Genomic DNA, 23,083 nt, shown 5'->3' with positions numbered 1-23,083 from the left:
ATGGTGCACTCGGCACACAAGCCTAGATTCTGGGCCAGGTGCTCTGGGGCGGGGGTGGGGGGGGCGGGACTTGCTCTCCAAGCCAAATTACTACAATAGTTGAGGCTGTGCCTCACACTGACACTGTAGTTCTTTTGTTCAAGAGGCTTGTAAGTGGCATTTTATGTAAGCAATAATGACTGGAAGCGAGGGCATTTCCTCATACTTAATGACCAACTGGAGGAATGGTGGGCCTGAGGCAATGCATATAATATGCTATTAAGCTCTGAGATTTAAAAATGTGAAGAAAAAATAATGACCTTCTTCTGCATGTTGCCATGGACACAGAGTTGTGTTTATAGTTTTAGTCTGTTCCTAGAGGTTAAAGTCCAGTCTCCCAACCAATAGGAAGCAAACCCTTCAGCTGCCATTTCCGCTCGTCCCTAACGTCTGACATTACCTAGTTAGTGCATGTTTCTTTAAGAAGGTGCACAGCACCCCTGCAATAAGATGTGTAGCAGGTGATATGGATTACCATAATAAGTATTCATATTTTATTGGACAGTTAGGCAATCACGATTTAAATTAACTTTGTAGATAATCTTGTTCTGTTTCCCCCAGTGTGGCAGGAGCTTTCGTATCATTCTTTTCCTCCCCCAAAGAAAGATCCATTCTTCAGACTTTAAATTGCATGCACATATTTTATGCATTAGTGCCAGAAACCATTTTTTTAACTTGGATCTATTATGATAGTGCATAACTCAGAGATGAACATTTGAGCATGGAGGCGAAAATACTCCGAGAGCTACCTCATACTCCGTCATTTACACGGCAACTATTGGTTCGATCCTTTCCTTTTTCCATCTTGGCCCACTTTCCTCTTCTAGTGCTTCAGGCCTTCACTTAATCAATGTCACAACCTCACAGAAGTGCAGGCCCAGCTCCTTAGAATCTATTCTAGGGAGAAGAAGAACGCGCAGAGAAAAAATGAGAACGCCATTCATTTCCCCTACCCCTCCAGGAAATGTTTTCTGGTAGCTCTTAGTAAGACGCATGTGTGCTTGTTTCCCGCCATTCGATCGTGGGTCATAGTCACAGAATCAGAGAGGAAGCGCCCCTCTTGAACCCTAGATTTAGAAATGCCATTCACGCCGTCACTTATGAGATATTTTCAAGCGTGCTGGTCTCGATCATGAGCTAGACCAGGGAAGCTAAGCAGCCTCGCTGTGGGTGAAGGAATCCGGTGGGCACACACAGCCCGTTCTCGTCCTGCAGGCGCTGTACTCAGGCATGAAGAGCCACGATGCTAGCTGAAGAAAGGAGACCACACTCCCTCAGGTTGGGTGTCCTTAGGTGCCATGGGGTCAGTCCCAACCCACAGCGACCCTGTGAACAACAGGACAAAACCCTGCCTGGTCCCGCGCCACCCTCGCCATTGCTCCTAAGCCGGAGCCCATCGCTGCAGCCACTGTGTCCGCCCCCGCCCTGCTGAGGCCCTTCCTCTCTCTCACTGCCGTCTACTTTACGAAACACAACGTCCTTGGAAATGGTGACATTGAATTTGTATGTTATAAACTGCACAACATGTATAAGATTATAAGCAGAATATGATGACTTTCTCTCTTCGACTCTCCCTCTGTCGGAAATACCAAAGCCAAACTCACTGCCATTGAGTCCCTGTCAACTCCCAGTGACCCCGGAGCGCAGAGCAAAACTTCCCCTGTGGCATTCTGAGGCTGTAAATCTTCATAGGAGTAGAAAGCCTCATCTTTCTCCCACAGAGAAGCTGGTGATTTTGAACCACTGGCCTTGTGGTTGGCAGCCCAGTGAACTACGTCGTGACATGGTACCATTAGTGACACCTTCCTGAGGATTGCTGGGCGAGGAGGTGGAACCCCCCAACTGCCTTCCTGGGTTGCTTTCCACATTGAAATGCAAGGCTGTGAACCACTCGTGTTCCTGTTTTTATAAAGCACAGGCGGTCCATCCTGAAACCTTTGAAGGATTTTTACCTGAAGGCATCTAAGTCATACTCAGTGGCCACGTGTGATGTCTCTGGGTCTTTGGAACTACACTAAACAAGCCGAAAGCCTAAGTCCTAAATAGTAGCAGAATAAAGGGATGAGAAGAGAATCCATTAGGGGAGGCTGGCTCCCTCTATGGGGTTGGGCCAGACCTTTGGGGATGGGATGAGCACATCCTCCGGAGAAAGCCAACCCTGGACAAAGGCATCAAGACAGGAGCCGGCAAGTCCTTGGGGGATTCAGAGAGCAGATACGCCTCCCTTGAACAGAAGGGCTGGCTGGGGAGTGGGGAGAATTGAGATGAGAAGAGAGGGGCAGCAAGGGGAGCAGATGGCCGACGGCTCTTCCACTAGCGGGAGGAGTCTGGATGGATTAGTCCATTCTCCCTGTCTTCTGGGCTCCTCACAGGCACCAGTTTCCTGGGATCATTTTCCCTGACTTCCCTCCCATTCTCCTAGACCAGCGGTTCTCAACCTGTGGGTCACACCCCTTTGGGGGTCGAACAACCCTTTCACAGGGGTCGCCCAATTCATAACAGTAGCAAAATGACAGTTATGAAGTAGCAATGAAAATAATTTTATGGTTGGGGGTCACCACAACATGAGGAATTGCATGAAAGGGTCGTGGCATTAGGAAGGTTGAGAATCACTGTCCTAGACCCACCTTCCCCTTACCCCTTATCACTTTCCACACGGTACTGATATGATCACCTTAAGCATCATTCTCACCACTTTGCCTGCATCCTTCAGAGGAAGGATTCTGCTCTGCTGCATGCGCTGAGATTAGCACAGCGCCTGGCAATGGATGCTGGCTGAGCCCAAGGCAGCACCTTTTTCCGGAGCAAATGCTCACCACCGGGAAGACACTCTTTCTGACTCAGACTCTGGCAGAACCTGGGCTCAATCCCTTCCCTGAACTGCTTTGTTCTCCACGCGTCTCCACCCACTTGCTCCCAGCTGTTGCTGCCCCCAGTCATGACAGCAGGGATAAGGATGCTGTGTGCACCGACACACCCCCCACACACACACACAGCCTTCAGGAGCCAGGGGAAACAAGTGAATCCTTTCATCAGCTCCTTTTAAACGGAGTGTCCCCAAGTGGTGCAAAATGGTTAATGGGCTTCACTACTAACTGAAAGGTTGGAGGTTCAAGCCCACCCGAGGTGTCTCAGTAGACAGGGCTGGTGGTTTACTTCTGGAAAATCAGCCCCTATAAGCCCCGTGGCACACAGCTCTCTCTGACACGCTTGGGCACCCATGGATCAGAATCTACCTGATGGCAATATCAAAATAAAATTAGAACTGGCAGGAATCCCCAGGCTCCTTGAAACGCAGGTAATTCACATCATTCAGGGCAGAGCTGGGGACAGTGGAGGGACAGAAGAGGGGCAACAGCCAGGCACACCTATGGAGGGCCCAGCTGAGACCGTGTTCAATCACAGGATGACACAGCCCAGACGCATCTTGCAGTAAAAGATCTCAGGAGTTTGGGGGTGATGTGGAAAAGTTCGTCACTTGCCTCAGAATGATCACCAAAGAGGGCGAGAGTGCTAGATTCTGGAGCCCCCCAAAAAAGACGTGGGTGCTTGAGTTTCAACGCATCACGCCTCAGGAGAATTAGCTTTTGAAGCGGCCCATCTGGGCTCATTCGGAAATGATCGGCGTATACAAGTTCTTCGTGTTTGGTCGCTTAATGGGGGTCCCTCAGCAGCTCACCCAAAGTTTGGAGAGTAAAAGCATCTTAGGAGAAAGACTTGGCAATCTACTTCTGAAGAAGCATTGGAAGGCACAGAACTCAAGAGGGCACACTTCTACCATGACACACGTAGGGTCACCAGGAGCCTCAATCAACCTGATTGTTGGGTCCTTTTCCACAACCAAACTCAGCACCATCGCGTCCATTTTGACTCATCGTGGCCCTCTAGGACAGGGTGAAACTGCCCCTGTGGGTTTCCAAGACCATACCTCGTTATGGGAGTAGAACGTCCCGTTTTTCTCCCAATGAGCTGAGTGGCTGGTGGCTTCAAACTGCTGACTTAGCAGTTAGCGGCCCAAGGGGTAACCACTAGGCTACCAAGGCTTCCTTGGGTCTCTTTGAGGATGTCCATATGTATCAGCTAGTTATAGGAATTTGTAGCGGAGTGTAGACACTTATTCTATTTAACAGCATCAAAGTGAAAAGCTGTGCAAACTGGTTAACTGAGTTCTCGAGCTCTGCTATGACAGTAACACAAGTGGATGGCTGTAGTGAACCAAGATTTATTCTCTCACTGGTTCGGAGGCTAGGAGCCAGAATCCAGGGCACTTGTTTGATAGGCAGGCTGTCTCTTGGCTTAGTTTAAGAAGAAGATCCTTGGCTCTTTTCAGCATCTGTGCGCCAGGTGTTCATTCGAGAATGCCATCTATCTAGGCACCAACCTTCCTGAGTCTAGCAGGTTCCCCAGGGTCCAAAGAATGCATTCCCCTGCCAGCTCTTTCTTCTTGGCGATAGTAGGTCCCTCCTCTCTGCTAACTTCTCTCTCTTAGAAGATAAAAGGCGATCCAGTATAGGCCATACCCCAAGGAAACATCCCTTAAGTTGGGGAATTTCCTCAACGACTGACAGGCTGTTCAGCTCAGCGAATAAGGATGATCACATCTTATAACTGCAAAGTCCCACCTGACATAACTACGAAGCCACCGAGAATCATGGCCCCATCAAGTTGACAAGACTCGGGGGAGAGGGACACAGTTCCATCCAGGACATGGAGCTACTTCCTCAGATCAATGATAACGTTTGCTACTTCCCCTGATCAATAATAACTTTTGCTACTTCCTCAGATCAATAATAACTTTGGGTCATGAGAGAGCTCAGAGAAACTACCTTGTTCTTTTAAAAAAAAAATTCTTACTAGATGGGACTTCCTTATTGATGAAGCAAGGACCGAACTTGATACAGCCAGGAGGCAAGGCATGCACTGTTGGTTTGCCAGAGTCCATCCAAGCACTCAGATGCAAGTGACAGTCACAGTAACGGAGGCTGTTAGAATTCCCTTTCTTAATCTGCCCTGAGCTTTGGAAAGCCTCCGCGGCACTTAAGGGACGACCATTGGGTGGGTCGGAAACAGTAGTTCTGGGAAACACCCAGGGTTTGATGAAAATGAGCCGTGTTTCTAGTTCCTGCAGTTGCCTGTGGAATGTGAGCCTCCGACAAATATCTGAATTATTAAACATCTGCTGTATCAGTGTGGTTCAGTATGAAGAACGGATTGGGCTGATAAACCATACATGCAAAGAAGGCACAAAAACTTTAGGATTCTGGAAGTTAATATATGAATCCACAAATTCATCTACGACTTCTGACCTTGGGTCAAAACTCGAGATTGTTTGCCATCTGTGAAAGTGCATCTTCTTTCATGAAATAGTTAAACCCCAAGTGGAGTACGCAGATCACTGTTGGGAATCTAGCTTCTGAAGTGAGACGTACCTAGGTGGAATACATTCAAGAATGCTCAAACAATCCATTCGGATAAATATGTGTATAGTTGGTCCAAACCAATCAACAGCTAGCCTATAGATTGTTATGACTATTGGTATGAAAAACTATTTTTCGTAATCAAAGTTTTCTGAGTCTCACCAGACTGTGAGTATAAACTATCTTCGCTGGTAACTGTTCAACTCTTACTGGCCAACTCTGAGATAGGGGTTAACCTGCAGGGCAGTTATGAGTCCTGATTCCCCCTCTCTTCCACAGTGTTCTTGAAAGGGAAGAGGGAAACAGGATTAGACATTGAGAAGCTGAGATGTGATACCATCCAGTGAATGAATCAGTCAGTGCCACATGGAGCTCTGTACCCTGGATAGTCACTTAGAGCTGTCCCCAAGAGAGAAGGATCTTCCTGGTACTCTCTGATTTCATCTAAGATCCATCTGACATCAGCAGTGATGTCCCTTGTTTCATGTCCTCTTCTGAATTTGGCCTGAACCTCTGGCAAGCTACATGTTAATGTATTGCTAGAACCATTGTTGGATGATCTTCAGCTAAATTTTACTTGTCTGTGATATCAATGATCTTGTTGTATAATTTGAGCATTCTGTTGGGTTACCGTTCTTTGAAATGAGTATGAATATGTATTCTCTTTCTGTCAGTTGGCTAAGTAGCTCTCCTACAAATTTCCTAGTATAGATGAGTAAGTGCTTACAGTGCTTCATCAGCTTGTTGAAGCATTTCAACAGTATGTACCATAAATCTAACAGTATATAATTTAAATTAAATATTTTCATTGCCTCCCAATAACAGAATATCAGGAACCAAAGCATAGCAGGAGTGATCTAATTAAATCCACCTGAGGAATTTGGGCTTCCTGTTATGTAACACTGAGTTTCCTGAAGTGGACATACATCCTTAAAAAGTTGCCTTCTCCCACTGGAGATCCCCTTGCAGAGGGGTCTCGGGGAGGAGACGAGCCAGTCAGGGGGCGATGTAGCTACGATGAAAAATGCAACTTTCCTCTAGTTCCTAAATGTTTCCTCCCCACTCCCACTACTATGACACGAATTCTACCTTGCAAGTCTGGCTAGACCAGAGGATGTACACTGGTACAGATAGGAACTGGAAATACAGGGAATCCAGGACGGGAATCCAGGGCGGATGATCCCTACAGGACCAGTGGTGTGAGTGGCGATACTGGGAGGGTAGAGGGACAGTGGATAGGAAAGAGGGAACTGATTACAAGGAACTATATATGACCTCCTCCCTGGGGGATGGACAACCGAAAAGTGGGTGAAGGGAGACGTCGGACAGGGCAAGATATGACAAAATAACAATTTATAAATTATCGCGGGCTCATGAGGGAGCGGGGAGCGGGGAGGGAGGGGAACAATGAGGACCTCATGCTGGGGGCTTAAGTGGAAAGGAAATGTTTTGAGAATGATGAAGGCAATGAATGCACAAATGTGCTTTACACAATTGATGTATGTATGGATTGTGATAAGAGTTGTCTGAGCCCCTAATAAAATGATATAAAAAAAGTTGCCTTCTCCTCCCATGGGACATAGCAGTAGGCCAGTTGAACTGTGTATGTGGCTGCTTCTTGGGGACTGCTCACTCTTGTGCCAGTGAAGCAGCAGGCAGAAAAGGAATCATCATTACGGAAGGGATGATTGAACCTGACCCTCAGGAAGAGAGGGGACTACCGATGCACAATGGGGAGGGAGGAGTACTTGCAAACTCAGGTGATTTCTTTAAATACCTCTTGATATTTTCGGTGGGCAGTGGTGGTTCAGTGATAGAATTGTAGATTCCCAGTGAGTGCACTTTAAGCACAGTCACCATTTGTCCGTCAGTGAAGTCTTTCATGTTGCTGTGCTCTGGAACATTTCAGTGGACCTTCCGGACTAAAATGGACTAAGAAGATCAGACGATCTCCTTCCAAAAAAAACAAATAATGAAAACCCTTTGGATCACAAGGAACCCACTGTGATTTGATCATGATGACTTGGGAGGTAACTCAATGATAATTAATAACAACTACTACTTTCTCCAATTTTAAAAGAAATTTGACAATGATAGCTGTTCCAACCTGAGAAGGACATAATGGTCAGGCATTCAAACTCTTTAGGGATGAGGACCTGGTATCACCACTGATGCCCACCATATCAGCTTAGCTGGGAGTCAAGGGGAATTGACCATGGATAATAGAATATCAGAGTTCCCAGAATGCTCAGGAGAAGGCCATGCCCGTAGAGAGTCCCCATTGGCTATGCCCTGATTGGCAGACTAGACTCCACCCCTTCTCTCTTAATCCTCAAATCGACAAACGATTCTATATCTACCACAATGTCTAAAGTACGTGAGACTACATCTCGTCATCTTTGCCCTAAGGAGCATTCTGGCTATACTTCTTCCACGACAGATTTGTTTATTCTTTTGGCAGTCCATGGTAACTTTCAAAATTCTTCACCAGGACCGCATAATTGAAATGCATCGATTGGTAGTTGTAGAAACAGCTAAGTCCAGTCTGGTTTAAGCCTCTGAGTCAGCTGTTAAGCTGGAACCCTTTCTTCCGTAGCTGCTGCAGCTGATGAACTAGGAAGCTGGAAGATGAACCAGGAAACAGGGAGACCACAGGCTGGCGGAGCCTGAGCCCAATCAATCCAAGGCCAGTCAGCAAGTCAGGCTCATGGCAGTGGAGTTCAACGAATCCAAGGTTGTAAGGCAGTATGGCAGACCCCTGAAAGCTCCCAGGGTCAGCAGGTTGATGAGTCAGATGCAGTATCTGGACCAGCCAGGAGTGGGGAGCCTTCCCAAAGAGTCTGCTTGAAAAGAAGTAGGTCATACCCCTGAGGAAAGGTCCTTTCAATTGTATCAAGGCTGTGACCTGACTGGGGAGGTAGCACTCCACCCTAATCTTCCCAAGCTGCTTGGCTGCTCCCACAAGATGCTGTCATGGAGTTGATTATATTGTGTTAGATCATATCATAGGAGAGCCCTGGCTCAGCCAAGTTTACACAGGATGGAAGCATCACCGAACCCAGGCTAGTGGGCCCATCAATAGCTTTAATCCCTTCCTCCACAGCTCTGCGATTCATGAGCCTATGGTGCCAACATTGGAAGGACTGATGATAACGGCTGGCTGCCATCAACTGATTGTGTCAGTTTGTGGACATATTTGTTTAGTGCCTCCCTGTTGTAGATGTTTTACCTACAATATGAAAATACTCCGATCACCTGTCCTTACTCCATACCTCCTTCTTGGGGACCTACCAATCCTCCTCCTCCTAGGTCCCGCCTAGGCAGTCAAGGGATTTGCTCCTGCCCACAAGTCTATATGCGAGTATATTCAAACCTCATTCCCCTTCTCTTTCAACACCAAGTGAATAACCAGGGAATCACCTGGCATTCTGCCCTTTGGGAGAATTTCCCTCAGCACTGTCTCTCAAAGTCACCTTTGAATGGGGCTGTACTTCAGTCACTTTGCATCTCCATCATGCAGCCACACACATAGCTGACTCATTCATGAACTGAGCTTCACCCCCTTCTTCTTCAACCAAATCATCAGAAAGGATCACATGAACAGGTGGGAGCTGAGGGGAAGGTGCTGACACAGTGCTGGTGGATAGACACCATGGAACTCTTGTGCACGTGTGCAGCTGAAATCTCCCTGGAACTGTTTAGTCTTAATCAAGACATGACTCCTTATTCAATGATAGGACTAAAGGAGCCCTGGTGGTGTAGTGGGTTACATATTGGCCTGCCCACCACAAGGTCAGCAGTTTGAAACCACCAGGCACCCTGAGTTTGAAAGATGAGGTCTTATACACCCATAGAGCTCTAGTCTCAGAACCCCCTGTCCTACAGGGCAGCTATGAGTTAGAATCAATTCGATAGCAGTGCATTTTTTGGTTTAGGGGAATGATAGGGCTTGGGAGTTATGACAGGATCCAGCTCACGAGAGTCTGCTTTGGCCACACAGTCAATTAGTATCCCAAAGTTAGGTGCTTTATCTCCACTAGGCCCCAGTCATATGCCGGAGCTGCTGCTCCAACATTACAGAAGTCTCCGCTACAGCTGGCATACATTGTGTGGGCTCCAGAACCCTGCGAGGCTGCCTTATGATCCCCGCCAACCCTCCCAGCACCCCCACAATCAAACTCACTACCACCGAGTCAATGCTGACTCATCAGGACCCTATAGGACAGGGTAAAACTGGCCCTGTGTGTTTCCAGCACTGTAACAACGACACCATCCAGACTAGGGCCTGCTAAAATCTCTGCAGGCCACCTGTATTCGTTTCTCAGTGCTGTGGGAACAATTCACCTGTAAAGATGTCTTAAGACACCAGAAATTTGTTATCCCACGGTTCTGGAGGCTACAAGCTAACTCACAATTGTCATCAGACTCACACGTCCTCGAAAGGCTCTAGGGGAGGAGTTGCTCTTTGCTCTTCCAGCTTCTGGCGGCCCCAGGCATTCCTGGACTCTTGGCAGCAGACGTCAATCTGCCTCTGTCTTTACATGGCCATCTTCCTTCTGTGCATCCCTCTGTGTCTTCTGTCCTTTCAAAGGAGCACTCACATTGGATCCAGGCCCACTCTACTCAAGTATGACCTCAGGCTAACTTAACTGATTACAATGTCAGAGACCCTGTTTCCAAACCAGGCCACACTCATGGGTGCTGGGGGTAAGGACTTTGACATCTGTTTTGGCGGACACAATCCAATCGACAACTCACACAGGACCTATCAGTTCCCACTGCCAATCCAACCCTGGAGGAGCCCATCACCCTGTGCTCCCTGCCAAGGCAGCTGCCCATCCTCTGCAGAGCCTGGAGACCAGTGACCAAGGCTGAGCAGAGGTCTTGATTGCTCGCCACGCCATGCCTTCCAAGCCCCCATCTAGCCAGCCCTTTTCTCTTGGCTTGTCACCAGGACCCTCAGAACTGCCTGCCAGGGCAGCCATATTTGATTACTCATTTAAGCTCAAATTGGGATTCCCAGTTTATTGTTTCAGAATGGTTTTCTAGTACTACATTTAATTTTTAAATTATGGTTAATCGTGCTTCCATGATTACCCGCTGACACTTCATGCGTTCCCAACACATACCAAACCCTAATGTTGTAGTCGATTACAGAAACACTCCCAGACCCATCATCTCTGTCATTACTTCCCGCCTCCCCACCATAATTCCCACCTCTTTAATAGAAAAAGAGTCATAAGACAACAGACAGATATGAATTCATAGGCTTGCTAATGATAAACAAATTAAACAAAATTAACCAAGTGAGCCCTTTGTCATCTGGTAAGAGTCCTGGATGTGCCTTTATGGCATGGAACACATCCTGATGGCACCGTGGGTGAAGGGTCAGACTGCGAACGTAATTTCAGTGGTCTGAACTTTCTAGCTGCGTCACCAGAGTAAGATGAGTCTGTCAATCAGTGTAAACATTTACAGCCTGGAAAACTCTACAAAAGCTACTTTTTCCTACAGCGTCACTATAAGTCAGAATGGGCTCAAAGCCAATGGGTAGATGGTAGTAGTTATATTTGGATCATATGGCTTTTTAAAGGCAGACTTTGGCTAATCCTCACTTATTTACACCCCTCAAATTCAGAAATAGAACAGAAAAAGGTGGGCTGGTTTTCAAACAGGAGGAAGTTAAAAAAACAAGGATTGGAAACCTAAATAGACCTGTGATAGATTTTGTCTCTAAGACCTCATGGTCCATGTCCTGGCTGTCGACTGTGAACTTCATTCTGGGCTCCATTGTGAGTAAGGCAAAAGTACATACATAGAGTCCTGAAGGAACTCTGGTTACACATTGGGCTGCTAACCCTGAGGTCAGCAGTTGGAAACCACCAGCCAGTCCATGGGAGAAAGAAGAGGCTCTCTACTCCCGTAAAGCATTGCAGTCTCAGAAATCTATCGGGGCACTTCTGGCCCACAGGGACACCATCAGTCAGAACTGACGCGAAGGCAGAGAGTTTGGTTTGGAAAGGACCTTGGGTGGCACTGTTGGTGCTCACAAGAGGTTATCAGTTCAAATCCACCAGCCACTCCACAGAAGAAAGATGAGGTTCTCTGCTCCTGTAAATATTTATAGCTCCCGTTGTTATGAGTCAGAATTGACTCACTGGCAGTGGGTTTTTCTTGGGGGGTGGGTAAGGCTCACCCCACTCAAATCAAGGAGATAGTGACCACATAAGCTGCTCTATAAACATAATAACCAGATGAAGATTCACATAATGAAAAAAAAGCTGACCTGGTTTGTTCTCCAAAAGGAGAGCTGACTGAGGGGAGGGGAGGGATATAAGGACAGCTGAGACCATAGTTTCATTTGGCAAAATAATGTTTGCCCATGACTTTGACTTAGCCCGGGTCCCTCAGACAACAGATTCTTGGGACAAAGACATGATACAAGCACTTTACTAGGAAACATGAGCAGGGAGCAGGACAGGGGTTCTCAACTTTCTTAATGCCGTGACCCATTAATACAGTTCCTCATGTGGTGGTGACCCTCCAACCATAAAATTCTTTTCGTTGCAACTTCATAACTGTAATTTTGCTATTGCTTTGAATTGGGCGACCCTTGTGAAAGGGTTGTTCAACCCCCAAAGGGGTCACAACCCACAGGTTGAGAACCTCTGGAGTAGGAGGTCCGGGATGTTGGCCCCAGCACCGAGCAACTGGTTGCTGGCTCCTTTCGGACCGACTAGGGAGTCAGTTGCCCGAAAGATACCTTAAGATGGTCCGACTTGGGGAAGGTAGAAAAGTGTTCCCCCATCAGCTCTTGTCCTCCTTTGGTCCAAGGTTTGCCCCTCAAATTACTCCCCTGCACTTCTGGGCTGTGCCCCATGCATGTCCAGGGTCCCAACACAGACAGCAAAGATTGAGGCACAGATGGGAGGTGGGAGGCAGGGTCTATGGGGCTGCCTCTTCGAGAAGCTTCTAAGAGTTGGCAGCAGGGACTAGACCGTGGAAAAGATGATGTCCAAAGTCAATGAGGTAGATGGTACACAAGAGGGGCCAGATGCGTTGTCTAGGTCTAAACCCCAAAATTGCTTTAGAAGCATCACCTGAAGGAGACTATTCTAGTCTTTAGTAGTAAGTCTATTCAGTAGTAACCTCTCAAAAATGGTGTCAGGATACAGGAGCCAAGCACCACTCTGAACATTCAGACTCATTCCAGAAACAGAGCCAACACTGGAAAACTCTTTGGCTTCCTGTTTCATAAGAGTTCTTGAGTGGTCCAAATGGTTGTGCTTGGCTAAAGGCTGGTATGTTGAACCCACCCAGAGGCGCCTCGGAAGAAAGGCCTGGCAATATGCTTCCCAGAAAGATCACAGCCTGGAACAACCCCACGGAGCAGCGCCACTCCGCACAACACAGGGTTGCCGTGAGTTTGAATCAGCTCACCGACAACCGCTATGCAACAGGAAGTATATCTGAAGCTTTGCTGAGCACACTGGGATTCAATCCGAAAACAGAACTAGAGATAACCCCCTGCCTTTCGAAAGTTCGCTTTCTGTCACATCACTGTGACATCACCGGCCCGAGGACCTGGTTTCGCTCACCACCAGACATCTGAGGAGGACTTTCACTTCTACAAAGAAAAGTGAAACCAGTGTGTGTTGGCAGCAAGCGCAGCCGGAGCAGAGCGGGGGCCCACCGACCACACTCCTTCCCCCAAGAATGGCACTCGGGATCCCCGCAGCAGCCCCCGTAGTTTCCAAGCAAGCCCGTGCACACTCCAGGCTCGCGTTCCGTTAGGTGTCAGGTGTTCTGGGGTACGCTTTGGTGGGTTATTTGGAGGGCCTGGGAAAGCTCAAGTGCTGTCCCACCCCCGGGGCTTAAAGGGAGCTGCTGCTGCTGCACTTTATGAAAACGTTCACGCATTGGTATGGAGGGGAGAGCCGCACCACAACAGGTGGTCTAGCAAACTGCCTCTGTTCATGTGCTACCTAGAAAAGGAAGCCTGACGGATAAATCTGCCCATTCTTCAGACCTGGGTAAGAAACCGTGTCTATGTTCCTTTTCAGAGCTGTTTTCTCTTAGCCAGGCAGTTTGGGTGAAATTTTAAAGCCATGAAAATTTTTGCAGCACCTTCTCACACATGACTCCTGAGCAATCTTCTCTGGGCAGCCAATATTGATTCCTTTATGGTCACATTAAAGTACAGCAGATAAGGTCCTATCTATTTATTCTTCCATTGTAAGCGGGCATTCATTGTTTAAAATAATACAGTTCTTTGGATCAGAAACCTACCAGGGAGGAACTTAGTCATGGGTTGCGAAGCCAGTACTAGAAAATAGATTGTAGACACAAATGTTTGAATCTTGACTATCCAGCTGTTTCACTGCTCTCTTTGAGAATCAAGTGTAATGAAATCTCAACTTAAGCTTATTTAGAAGGGTGCGCTCAGCAAATGCTGTTACCTGTGAGGGGGCCCAAAAAAGTTTGGGAAAGATACCACTATCTTTCAAATTTGTTTTCCCTGGAACTATTGAAAGCCACTTTGTCACTGGAATCCTTCTGGATTGGATCCTCCAAAAAAGATAGGCTGAAGTCCCCGTCCCTGCACCCGTGGGAGTGGTCGTGTCTGAGAAAACGGTGTTTTGTTTGAAAAGATGATCACTTAACCAGGTCATCCTGAGTGCGAGGAGATTGACTCATACATGACTAGCGTTTAATAAAAAGGAGCACAGGCACAAGAGTAGTCTCACGGGCGAATGGGCCATGTGAAGATGCTGCTCCAAGCAGCCAAAGAATGCCTAAGCGTGCTAGCAGCCACTAGAAGCTACAAGAAAGGCATGGACTCGTGAGACCGCAGAAGGAATTGACCCAGCGGAGACCCTGATTTGGACTTCTAGACAGACCGTCAGACAACACATTCCTGCTCTTTCAAGACTCCCCTTCCACACCCCTGAAAAGAACTGGAATCTTCCAAGCTAGAAGAAACGATGGAGAAAGTGCAGAAGCCATCGTTTGAACCAGAAAGCAACCAGCAGAGAAAGCTAGCCCTGCAGTCTGAAGGATGTCTGTAGTGGAGTGAGACATGATTTTATAAAGCGAATGGAGAGAGAGATCTCTGGACCATATGCTGGACCATAGTTCTTCCTGTGTTTGAGGCTGGATTTTCTAGATAAGCAAAACCAGTGAAGCTTATCTATGTATATACATATACAAGCTTTTATCAAGAAAATGGCTCGCATATTTTTAGGTGAGAGCAAGTCCAAGTAAGTCCCAGCAGATTCCAAGTCTGTGGGCTGGAGACTTCTGACTCATGAAGCTTTGGGGGCTGGGGAACCAAGATGGGCAAGAAGACAACAGGCTGGTGGCTGCAGAGATGAATGATTCCAAAGTCAACAGACTAGATGACAGACCACTGATGACTACCAGGATTGGCAGGCAATATGGCAGGCTCATGTCCAAAGAGCCAGCAGTTGATGAGCCAGACACAGGGTCCAGACTCGGCAAAAAGAAACAATCTTCTTCACAGTGTCCTCTTCTATTAGAAGCAGGCCACACCCTCGAGGTAATGCCCTTTCAATCAATTGTATCAGGGCTGCTATCTGAGCAAGCATGTTGCATCCCACCCTAATCCCTTACAACTGACTGGCGATTACACTGAGTTAGGGGAGACTGCAAACCAACTTGCCAAACTTATTGCCAGCAAGTCAATGACAACTCATAGAGACCCTACAGGTCAGGATAGAACTGCCTCTGTGAGTTTCCTGGACTGGAACCATTTATAGGAGTAGAAAGCCCCGTCTTTCTCCCTAATGAGGGATCACTAGGTCTTAACTTCCAGATCACTGAGAATCTTTACCTAGCCAAGTTGCCACAAACCTTAACTATCACACCCTGAAATCCCTCTTTATTAATACTAGACTTAATTTTAAAATGTTACATACTAGGGGTTAGATACTTACCTTTTCTACCACCATCAATTTGTTATCCTCTGGTAACTTTTGTGTTACTAAGACAATGTAAGCTAGGTGTGATAGTTAAGGTTTATTGTGCCAACCTGGCCAATGAACACATGTGGGATTCCTTGAAGGATAGTTTAATTGAAGGGCAGAGAGATGCATGGCTCGGCAAGCCTTGCCTGTCTTGTTCTTGATCTCTGATGGTCAGACCAGTGTGTGGCTGCTCCAGCACACAGGGCTGCATCAGGGCAGGTCCATGTGGCTGCTTTCTCCGGTTCTCCTGCATTTGGCACCACTGCATATGTTTTGTAAGATTGAGGAGGATTTGTAGATTGGTGACAGACATATGGGCTAAGTCGAACTTATGGGCTTGGACAGCACTGGGTTAGGATGCTTTCTTAATGTACACTTACCCTTTATATAAAACTTTCTCTTATAAAATGTTTGTCTATGAATTTTGTTTCTCTAGTCTGCCCAGACTAACACACTAAGTCACGAGTATTTCAAATACTAACAGACTCACCAATGATGATCCAGTTTCAGTGAAGTTCAAGATAGAGTAGGAAGAAGAAAGTCCTGGTGGTCTTTTTAAAAATTAGGCAATGAAAACTCTATGGGTCACAATAGGATAGTCTGATCCACTGTGGGAAGACAAGCCAACTGGTATGGAATGCACCCCCCCTGCCCCCATGGCCACATCAATAATCAGGATGCCACCGAATCAGTCAGCACTTAGTCACGTTGGACATAGGGTTTATAAGAGTCGGTGTCAGCACCATGACAACAATCTAGTTATTAGCACTTAAATAAAATAGGCCCACCACGAGTCTGAATTGACCCAATAGCAGTGAGTTTGGTTTTTGATGAAATAAAGTTTATACCCATTGATGAGAATTTTAGAGACATATAACCATCCACTGCCATAGAATTGATTCAGACACAAGGTTTCAGAGGCTGTAACTCTTTCCTGGAGTGGGCAGCCTCATCTTTCTCCGGCTGAGTCCTGATGGCTTTGAACCTGCAATGAGAGTCGGCAACCCAACAGGTAGCCAGTGGTGCCACCAGCTCTCCTTAGCGCCATTCAAGAACTTCAAAAATTTTAATAATACCTATGGAAAAAATAATTTATAACATCAAGGGTGTGTGAGGGAGGGCAGGCAGGGGAGGGAGGGGGAAGAAATGGGGAGCTGATATCAGGGCTCAAGTGGGAAGAGAATGCTTTGAAAATGATGATGGCGGCATATGTGCAAATGTGCTACACGTTGGAGCAATGTATGGATTGTGAGAAGAGATGTAAGAGCTCCCAATAAAAGAATTTAAAAACAAACAAAAAAGTTGTAACAATAACATGATCAAACAAACAAAACCAAAGTCCCACCCCAGTGCCATAGAGTTAAATTCCAATGCTATAGGACAAAGCAGAAGCTCCCCATGGGGTTTCCAAGATTCTAAGACTTTATGGACATAGACAGCCCCATCTTCTCCCTCAGAGGGACTGGTGGGTTCACATTGTGGGCTGACCTTTGGGTTAGCAGCCCAGAGCTTAACTACTTGGCCACCTGGACTCTAAAAATACATCTGCCCCAGGAAATGCTCACCCCAGGAGTCTTTTTAGAATGTGACTTTTAGGGCCTGTGCAGCTTACACCTGAGCATCCCGGGCTTTCTCCAGGGTGCTCTAGGCCCTGAGCAAGCCCATGCCACAGACTCACCCAACTCCCCTCTTCACCAGGCCACAAAAGAAGGCTCCTCCTCTCACCCTCACAGACACCACTCCCCACCAGACTCAGTTGCCCTCCTGCAAAAGAGGAAGCTGGGAGCTGGTGACCACATCTGCTGCCCCCACCCACGGCCCTGCCAGCCCTCAGCCCAGGGGCTCTGGTGACATTAGAAGCGGAGTTCTCAATGAAGGTGAGCAGATGTCCCTGTTTTGCTTGGGAGGCCTGGGTGGCCGGCTGTTCAGACAGCACTGTGGATGCACTGACCTTCGGGAGGCTGGCAGTCTCTCCCCGTGCAGATGGCCCGCTCCACACTCGGCCCCTTGGGCACTGGGGCCCTGGCAGTGCTGAGCAGCTTGAGAGGGAAGAAGTCTGCAGGGGGCGCGGGCGGGCCGCGGGGTGGGGGCGGAGGGGTCGGGGAGAATGAGGGCCAGAGAAAGGCCTTCTCCATCCACAATGGCAGCCCCGTGATGGGCCCCTCGGCGAACAATGGCAGTCCCCCGGGGACCGGGGGTGGACGGCGCTGAGGCCGGCCCGCGCTCCAGCTGCCTCTTCAGAAACAAGGCAGTGCAAATGTGCCCACTTGATTCTAAATCCTCTTAGGCGCTGCCCCTGCGAACAAGGACGGGGTGTCCTTACAATCTTTGACAATCAGAGGCCTGGGAGCCCTGGCGCTCCGTGCGACACGACACGCCTGCACCACCGGGCATGCAAATGGCTTTGCTCCCTGGGAGACTTCTCTGAGGACCTGTGAAAGGAAGCCTTTCTGTCCCGCGGGGGCAGCAAGGCCAGCCAAGTACAACAAACACCCCTAGCTGAGCTTTAAACGCCAGGGAGCCGGTAAGGGTGCTTGCCCTGGGAGAGGCTTCCCCTGAGCTGTGCAGAAAAAGCCAGATGAGCGGCGCGAAAATCATTAGTCACCCAGGTATTTACCCTGTTTTTCCTATTTCCTTTTTCTCTTGCCTCTGTGGTCAGGGGTATAAAATTCCCAGGAACTCCCGCCTAAACACCAGCTTCCTGTTTATGCTCTCAGCGGCTTTCTTGTGTGGCTCCGCAAAGGAGTGGGCCCTGGCCCTGGAAAACCATCCGCAGAGGTCTGCAGGTGCCAAGAGAACCCCAACAAGACCTCAACAGCACAGGCAGGTGAAAGGCCCAGGTTCACGTCTCATCACTTACAGGGAAACCCCACGTGAAAATGACGTGTCATTGAACAGCCCATGGTCTGGCTTCCGTTTCCCCTGCCTCCCGTCGTATCTACAGGAACCTATAAAAACGCCATACGCTTCCCTGAAACACAAGCCTGAACTTTCCTAATAGCTCAAGTCTTTTATTTTTCAATGTGGTGGTGGCGGTGGCGGTGGCGGTGGCGGTGGTGGCGGCGGCGGCGGCATTCTTTTGTTGCAGATTAAGGTCCATACTTAGGCACATCCATAAACTCATGTGCAAGCATATGCCTGGCATCTCACTGTGGCCATCCTTCCATCAATTCCGGCAGCAAAGGGTCGCCTTTCTGTCATATCCTGAGTGGCAGCATCCTTGACCTGGTAAAGAACCTTAGAAGATATCTGTTCAGCCCTTTTCTGGTGTGGAATTCACCTTACAACCCCTCTGGTTGAATCCCTCTAGTACTGGGGCAAGGAACCGTCATGGGGCTGCGGCGGATTAGGTCAGTGGTTCAAACCCATCCGTTGCTTGGAGGTAGAAAGATGAGACTGTCCGTGCTCATAAAGACTTATAATCTCAGAATCTTCATCTAAAGTCGACTCCAGGGCATAGGGTGGTACTGGGATTTCCTCTACCATAGGAGACACCTCATGTTGGCAGCTTTATTTTCAATAAAGATTTCCTATATGTAAAATGAAGGAGTCCTGGCGGACTAGTGGGTCTGAGCTGGGTTGCTAAACAAAAGGTCAGCCGTTTGAAACCACTAGTCACTCCTTGGGAGAAACACGGGGCTTCCTACTCCCGTGAAGAGTTATAGTCTCAGAAACTCACAGGGGTAGTTCTACCCTGCTCTACAGGGTCGATATTTGAGTCGGCCTCAACCCAATGGCAGTGAGTTTGGTTTGGTTTTAGATGGAAAATTGAAATTTGTCTCCACTTACAGAGACACGCCAAAAAAAACCCAATTTCTCTTCTATATGCCATGACTCTAAATATTTGGAGATGGCTCTCATGCTTTGTACCACCCACTCAGCCCTCCACTGCCCCCCACCCCCAGTCTTTGAGCAAAGCATCCCCAGATCTTTCAGCAATTTCTCTCCTGGGTCTGATTCTCCACACCATCCTGGATTATCACGTTCTGCTCCAGCGAGTCTAAATTCCTTTGACATTGAAGACACTGCTTCGGTTCATGCTGACACTCCATTTAGGAGGCAGCTCGGAGGACAAGGAGAATCAGCCAGACTATGTTCAAGTCATTCAAACACATCTTGATTTTCCATTTCATTCTTTCTTTACTCTGCATTTGTAGTACAAGTCTCAGTTGTGAAGCACGGGAGAGAAGGAAGAAGCGCCCTGTGTGTCTGTTGTTGCTAGCTGACGCTGAGTCAGTCCCTGGCTCTTCTGCAGTTGACTGCGATCCGCTGTGCTTCATAGGGCTTCCATTGGCTAAGCTTTTGGAAGTACAATGCCAGGCCTTTCTCCCAAGTTTGTCTTAGTCTGGAAACTTGAGTTAGTCCGGGTTGACTAAAGAAACAAATTCATGGACACTGATAAGTGTATAAGAAAGAGGTTTATATACAAGAGCAATTAAATATTGAGAAAACATCCCAGCCCAGTTCAGATCAAGTCCATAAGTCCGATATTAGGCCATACGTCTGACACCAATCTATAAAGTCCTCTTCAGACTCACGAAACACATGCAATGATGCCCAATGCAGGAAGATCACAGGCCAGTGGTGGGAAGTCTTGTAGATCCAGTGGCAGTGTAAGCATCTCAGTGCTGACAGGGGTCTCCACATGGCTTCTCCAGGTCCAGCGTTCTGGCCGCATCAGGGTCCATGTGGCTTCTCCTCAGGGATGTCTCACAGGGGGTCAGCCTTGTCAGTAGAGAGTCTCCAAGGAAGTGAGCCGAGAGAGTGTGTCTCCTGCCACCAGGGAGGAAATAGAGCAGTTCCCAGAATTCCCAGGAGAAGGCTATGTCCACACATAGGTCTCATTGGCTATGTCCTGATTGACAGATAAGACTCCACCCCTTCACTCTTAATCCTCTCAAGTCCCAAATTGACACCAGATTATGTAACTACCACACAACTCCTCAAAAAAACCCCCTCACTGCCATCAAGTCAATTCCAACTCACAGTGATTCTATACAACTGAGTAGAACTACCCCCTGGGGGTTTCTGAGACATTCACAGGAGAAGAAAGCCTTGTCTTTGTAATGGTTTTGAACTGGTGACTTTGTGGTTAGCCCAACGCCTAACTACTACTCCACCAGGGCTCCTCTTGGCAACTCCTAGTATCATGCTTTTTAGGTTTCCTCCTGGTAAAATGAAACAAAACCCTCTCTGAGTAGGCATTATTATTCTCCTTTTATAGGCTCCAAGGTCCCATGGCTAAGAAGTAGTGGAGGGTTGCACTTCACATTATACAAAGTTACAGCCTAAGAGTCTCAGTTGAAACTGAGGTCCTGAATTTGTTTTTTGAGCTCATTCCATGACAGATAGCCTTTATTCAAGGCCAGTTTGTATACATCATACATACATAGCTACAAGAACTTTTGAAAAGCAAGTTAAGAACTTGGGTAGGGCAGGGCGGGGGAGGGTGAGGGTTGGTGGTGTTCTTTCTGGAAGCAGATAAAACACAGAAATGTAGCATTAAAGCCAAACATTATCTCGAACATGCTTTTATTCCAATGGCATGACTTGACAATAAAGTGTTATATTACCCTTGAATTTCCTGCCTCGGCTAAGAGTAGACCAGACCCTGGATGCTATATAAAAGAAGCTGTTGAATGTATATCCGCCATATCACAATCAATGCCGTTTCTCTGCACTCACACCCGCTCTCCACTATGTCAGTTAATCTAGAAGGAGTGAAAGAATGTTTCCCATGCATACACACACTTTTCCCCCCTTTAACTCTGGGGCGGTGACGGCTGCCAGCACACAAGTGAAACCGCAGAGAGAAGATTGAGATCAGCCCTCGATCAACTTGCTGCTATTTTACAGTTTTAGAAGCTGAACATCAAACACTTGAAACTGTCATCTATACATTCCTTCGAAGAATAAAGACGCATCGACATGCTCCCGACTAACTTATTTTCTATCATCCCCGAATGTTGGAAACTCATGCTGTTCAGGGACAAGCTGAATTTGTGGAATTAGTTCAGAAAAAGGGGTCCTACTTTTTATTGTGAGTTTTCACGGCTTGACATTTGGCCAGGTGGATTTTATGACTGAGTGTGGTATTTCTTAGACTTTTAGAGAGTTTTCTAATTTGCTTGCTGTTATAAACAGCGCTAGAGAGGTCTTCTTTTAGTGGCCAACATAAAGGACCCCCACGTCCCCCATCACTACTATTTGATCAATCTCTTTTCTTCCTAGGGCTTGTTATTGTTGGCCGTTCTAATTGATAGTGCCCCCATGATCCCTGGGGGTGTGGTGGTGAGGTACTGGGCTGCCATCAGCATGGTCGGCAGTTTGAAACCACGAGTAGCTCCTTGGGAGAACTGGGCTTTCTAACTTCCATCAGTAGTTACAGTCTCAGAAACCCACAGGAGGTCGTTATGCGTCAGCACTCACTCGAGGGCAGTGAGTTTGGCTTTTTTAAGTACAAAAGAACAAAACACTGTCTGGTCTCCCCGACCATCTAATAATTGTTCCTATGCTTGAGCCCACTGTTGCAGCTATTGTGTCAGCCCACCTCGCTGAGGGGTTTTCTCTTTCCTAATGACCCTCTACTTTACCAAGCACTTATGGCCACCTAGTGCTTTATTGTTTACAAGTAATGATCCTTAGCTCATTATTTGTCCAGATGATAAACAACTTGACAAGTTGTTTTACAAGCTTGAACATAGTTGGGATTCAAGAAATATTTACCTATTTTGAACGCTGTTAAAAACCTCATTATGGTTAATTACTTATTAGGTAGATTATTTGATCTCTGTTGTGAAAAAATAATAACCCAAACATGGCATTTTAAGACTCCAGAGGCTATTTTTTCTGATAGTCAGGTACCATCTGACGTCTTCACCACATTTTGCTATAGCACCATATCTTGAATGATCTCATGAGAATTAGTAATGAGTAGGTCCATACCACAAGGACTAGTTTTTCTCATATTAGTGCTATGAACAAGTGAGAGTTTCAGATCCATTCATGTATTTATGGTTTATATATATCCTTGGTTCACTTTAGAGACATCTTTACTATTAATTATATAAATCATCATAAATCATCCTCATGGGGCATAAGGTGATTCTATTGATGATATCATTATTTCATCAGCATCAACTTGTATGGTTTTGAGTTTTGGGTGACACTTCAGGATAATTAATTGCAAGATTTGTGGTTCAAACCCACCAGCAGCTCAGCTCCTATAAAAATGTGCAGTCTCACAGACCCTGCATAGGACTTTTATGAGTCAGAATGGCCTCATTGGCTGTGGGGTTGTTTTGGTTTTATCTATGTACTCAGAAACTCTATTTAGGGCTGCTATGGGGGAGAATCGGTATAAGTCAGAATCTACATGAAGGCAGTGGATTGGCCTATTCAACACATTTCATAGTGAGATCAAATAGTATTGCTCTTTGTCATCTGACATCTGTCACACAGCATAATGTTTTCAAGGTTCACCCATGTCCTAGCATTTATCAGAATTTCATTTCTTTGTGGGTACAAGATAGTCACTGTACATAGACACTATGTGTATCCATTGATCTGCTGATGGGCAGTTGGAGTATTTTCACCTTTTTTGGTGGAGATATGCTTTCTCACTTGTATAGTTTTCTCCTT

The sequence above is a fragment of the Echinops telfairi genome, unplaced genomic scaffold (assembly GCF_000313985.2).
Source record: "Echinops telfairi isolate 266 unplaced genomic scaffold, ASM31398v2 ScPeMD7_31;HRSCAF=116, whole genome shotgun sequence".
In the NCBI taxonomy this organism is placed as follows: Eukaryota; Metazoa; Chordata; class Mammalia; order Afrosoricida; family Tenrecidae; genus Echinops; species Echinops telfairi.
The sequence above is the reverse complement of the archived record's forward strand: the minus strand, read 5'-3'. Positions refer to the sequence as shown.